We start from the raw sequence: 5350 nt of genomic DNA on the forward strand, positions 1-5350 counted from the left end.
TTTAGGTTGTTTAGTTTAGTTAGTTTAAGTTTAATTGGTTTAGGTTTTCTAGTTTAGTTAGTTTAGGTTTAATTAGTCTAGGTTATTTAGTTTAATTAGTTTAGGTTTTTTAGTTTAGTTAGTTTAGGTTTAATTAGTTTAGGTTATTTAGTTTAATTAGTTTAAGTAGTTTTTTTAAGTACAAACAAGAAAGATGAAAAAAAGAAGTAAAAGAAGAAGAGGAAGAAGAAGAAGAAGAAGAGGTGTCGGGGTGTCGTGTCGAGGGTCGAGGGGTCGGGGTGTCGGGGTGTCTTGTCGAGGGTCAAGGGGTCGAGGGTCGCCGAGGGGTCGAGGGGTCGAGGATTTGCCATTCCGACCACGACACCCCGACCCCCTGACCCCGATTCCCCGACCCCTCAACCCTCGACACGACACCCTGATAACCCACAAGTGTAGGGGATAGTTGTAGCCTATTTCGATAAGTAAGAGTGTCGAACCCAACGAGGAGTTAAAGGTAGAACAAATACTCTCTCAAGTCCTATCGGCCACAGATACGACTCTACACATGCTTGACATTAGCTTTACCTAGAACAAGTATGAAACTAGAAGTACTTTGTAGGTGTTTTTTGGGTAAGCTTGCAAGAAAGTAAAGAACACGTAAATAAAAACTAGGGGCTGTTTAGATAAAGTAGCAATAAAGTAAATATAATGAGTGTGGAAAAGTGGTGGTAGGAGTTGTGGAATTGTCCCTAAGCAATTGATTACGTTGCTAGACCGATAATCACTATTGCAATTCTATTTGAGGGAGAGGCATAAGCTAACATACTTTCTCTACTTGGATCATATGCACTTATGATTGGAACTCTAGCAAGCATCCGCAACTACTAAAGATTCATTAAGGTAAAACCCAACCATAGCATTAAAGTATCAAGTCCCCTTTTATCACATACGCAAACAACCTACTTACTCGGGTCTGTGCTTCTGTCACTCACGCCACCCACCATAAGCAAATCATAAACATATTGCAAACCCTACAGCAGGAATCCCTCACGCTTGCGCGACACGGAGGGCACAATAGGACAGCACCAATAATAAAACATGCAACTCAAAACAATCATAGAAATTCATCAATCACCGATAGGACAATGAAAATCTACTCAGACATCATAGGATGGCAACACATCATTGGAAAATAATATGAAGCATAAAGCACCATGTTCAAGTAGAGGCTACAGCGGGTTGCGGGAGAGTGGACCGCTAGATATAGATGGGGGATGGTGATGGAGATGTTGGTGAAGATGACGGTGGTGTTGGTGAAGATCGCGGTGATGATGATGGTCCCCGGCGGCGTTCCAGCGCCACCGGAAGCAAGGGGGAGAGAGCCCCCCTTCTTCTTCTTCTTCCTTGGCCTTCTCCCTAGATGGGAGAAGGGATTCCCCTCTGGTCCTTGGCTCCCATGGCGTGGGAGGGGCAAGAGCCCCTCCGAGATTGGATCTATCTCTCTGTTTCTGCATTCTCTTTTCTGGCCCTTCACCGTTTCTTAAATATCCAGAGATCCGTAACTCCGATTGGGGTGAATCTTTCGCCCAGATCTTTCTCATAAAATTAGCTTTCTTGCGGCAAAAGAAGAGCACCAACCGCCTTACGGGTGGACCATGAGGGTCGGGGGAGCGCCTGGGGAGTAGGGCGCGCCCCCCTACCTCGTGACCACCTCAGACACCGTCTCGCGTTGATTTTACTTCCCAAAAATCATAAATATTCCAAAAAAACCTCCGTCCGTTTTTATCCCGCTTGGACTCGTTTGATATTGGGTTTCTGCGAAACAAAAAACATGCAACAGACAGGAACTGGCATTGGGCACTGGATCAATATGTTAGTCCCAAAAAATAGTATAAAAAGATGCGAAAATTATATAAATGTTGAATAATATTGGCATGGAACAATCAAAAATTATAGATACGACGGATACGTATCAGCATCCCCAAGCTTAATTCCTGCTCGACCTCGAGTAGGTAAATGATAAAAAGAAATAATTTTTTATGTGGAATGCTACCTAGCATAATGTTGATCATATGTCTAATCATGGCATGAATATTAAGACACGAGTGATTCAAAGAAATAGTCTATCATTTGACATAAAAGCAATAATACTTCGAGCATACCAATAAAGCAATCATGTCTTTTCAAAACAACATGGCCAAAGAAAGTTATCCCTACAAAATCATATAGTCTGGCTGTTGCTCTATCTTCATCACACAAAGTATTTAATCATGCACAACCCCAATGACAAGCCAAGCAATTGTTTCATACTTTAATAATCTCAAACTTTTTCAACTTTCACGCAATACATGAGCGTGAGCCATGGACATAGCACTATCGGTGGAATAGAATATGATGGTGGAGGTTATGTGCAGAAGACAAAAAGGGAGAAAGTCTCACATCAACTAGGCGTATCAACGGGCTATGGAGATGCCCATCAATAGATATCAATGTGAGTGAGTAGGGATTGCCATGGAACGGATGCACTAGAGCTATAAGTGTATGAAAGCTCAAACTGAAACTAAGTGGGTGTGCATCCAACTTGCTTGCTCATGAAGACCTCAGGCATTTGAGGAAGCCCATCATCGGAATATACAAGCCAAGTTCTATAATGAAAATTCCCACTAGTATATGAAAGTGAAAGCATAGGAGGCTCTCTCTATGAAGAACATGGTGCTACTCTGAAGCACAAGTGTGGTAAAAGGATAGTAACATTGCCCCTTCTCTCTTTTTCTCTCATTTTTTTATTTTCTTTTTTTTGGTGGGATTCTTTGGCCTCTCTTTTTTTATTATTATTTGGGCTTCTTTGGCCTCTTTTTTTGTAAAGTACGGAATCTCATCCCGACTTGTGGGGGAATCATTGTCTCCATCATCCTTTCCTCACTGGGGCAATGCTCTAATAATGATGATCATCACACTTCTATTTACTTACAACTCAATATTACAACTCAATATCTAGAACAAAGATATGACTCTATATGAATGCCTCCGGCGGTGTACCGGGATGTGCAATGATCTAGCATAGCAATGACATCAAAAAATGGACAAGCCATGAAAACATCATGCTAGCTATCTTATGATCATGCAAAGCAATATGACAATGAATGCTCAAGTCATGTATATGATGATGATGATGAAAGTTGCATGGCAATATATCTCGGAATGGCTATGGAAATGCCATGATAGGTAGGTATGGTGGCTGTTTTGAGGAAGATATAAGGAGGCTTATGTGTGACAGAGCGTATCATATCACGGGGTTTGGATGCACCGGCGAAGTTTGCACCAACTCTCGAGGTGAGAAAGGGCAATGCACGGTACCGAAGAGGCTAGCAATGATGGAAGGGTGAGAGTGCATATAATCCATGGACTCAACATTAGTCATAAAGAACTCATATACTTATTGCAAAAATCTACAAGCCATTGAAAACAAAGTACTATGTGCATGCTACTAGGGGGGTAGATTGGTAGGAAAATACCATCGCTCGTCCCCGACCGCCACTCATAAGGAAGACAATCAATAAATAAAATTGTGTTCCAACTTCATCACAAAGCGGTTCACCATACGTGCATGCTACGGGAATCACAAACCTCAACACAAGTGTCTCTACAATCCACAACCACCCACTAGCATGACTTCTAATATCACCACCTTTATATCGCAAAACTATTGCAAGGAATCAAACATATCATATTCAGTGATCTACGAATTTTGTAGGATTTTATGACTAACCATGTGAATGACCAATTCCTGTCATCTCTCTAAATAGATATAAGTGAAGCAAGGGAGTTTAATTTTTTCTACAAAAGATATGTCCACGCTCTAACAAATATAAGTGAAGAAAAAGAGCATTCTACAAATGGCGGTTTTCTATGTAAAGAGAAACAGGCAATACAACTTCAAATGATATAAGTGAAGTACATGAAGCATTCTATAAAGCCATACTCAAAAGATTTAAGTGAAGTGCAATGAGCATTCTATAAATCAATCAAGTACTATCTCATACCAGCATGGTGCATAAAAGAAAAATAAAATCCTAATTGCAAAGGACGCTCCAAGACTTGCAGATAATGCATGAACGAAATGAATCTGAAACATACCGATACTTATTGAAGAAAGAGGGGATGCCTCCCCAGCATCCCCAAGCTTAGACGCTTGAGTCTTCTTCAATATTTACTTGGGGTGCCTCGGGAATCCGCAATCTTGAGCTCTTGCCTCTCTTCCTTCTTCTCACATCGAAACATCCTCGATTAGACACTACATCCGCACAAAACTTCAACAGAAAACTCGGTAAGATCCGTTTGTATAATAAAGCAAATCACCACTCTAAGTACTATAGAAAACCAATTCATATTTTGTTTTTGCATTGTGTCTACTGTAATATAACTTTTTCATGGCTTAATCCACTAATATAAATTGATAGATTCATCAAAACAAGCAAACTATGCATCAAAAACAGAATCTATCAAAACAGAACAGTCTGTAGCAATCTGAACAATCACAATACTTATATTACCCCAAACATTCTACAAAATGAGGAAAAATAAACAAGTTGTATAGCAAGACAGTGCAAAAAGAATCAGAACCAATTGACATTCCAGTTAAAAATGTAAAATCGCGCACTACAGCCAAAGTTTCTGTCCTGCACCGTACAAACCAACAAGCATTGTAAACAAACTAAAGGCAAACCTTGGCACATTATTTTTATAATACAATGGAATTGTACAAGGGGATAATTATTTTTATTGAAAAGTTTCTGTAATTAAGATTCACAAAGTTCCCATGAGCATGAACAAAGTTCAAGGACGTCCCCCACTTCCACAATGCTCGTCTCTCTCACTTTCACTTCTCTTTTTGAAAAGTTTTGGGTTCCCCTCTCTATTTTTGTTGTTTTTAAACTATATGAAAGCACTCAACAGAAATAAATGACTCTCTAAAACTTCCGGGTTGTCTCCCTGGAAGCGCTTTCTTTAAATCCATTAAGCTAGGCATTTAGTGCTCAAGTAATGGATCCACCCGGATCCCAAGGTATATCAAAGCCAATTTTAATTAACAATGATTTGTAATTTAGTAGTGAGCACAAAGTAACATATATCATGCAACAACAAAGTCTAACTCTCTTCCTATGCATCGGCATGTCATAAGAGAACAATTCATGCACACTATTAAAGTCTAACTCTGTTCACTAAATAGAAGTAAATGACTCTCTAAAACTTCCGGGTTGTCTCCCTGGAAGCGCTTTCTTTAAAGCCATTAAGCTAGGCATTTAGTGCTCAAGTAATGGATCCATCCGGATCCCAAGGTATATCAAAGCCAATTTTAATTAACAATGAT

This window comes from Triticum aestivum, chromosome 2B (assembly GCF_018294505.1).
Source record: "Triticum aestivum cultivar Chinese Spring chromosome 2B, IWGSC CS RefSeq v2.1, whole genome shotgun sequence".
Classification (NCBI taxonomy): domain Eukaryota; kingdom Viridiplantae; phylum Streptophyta; class Magnoliopsida; order Poales; family Poaceae; genus Triticum; species Triticum aestivum.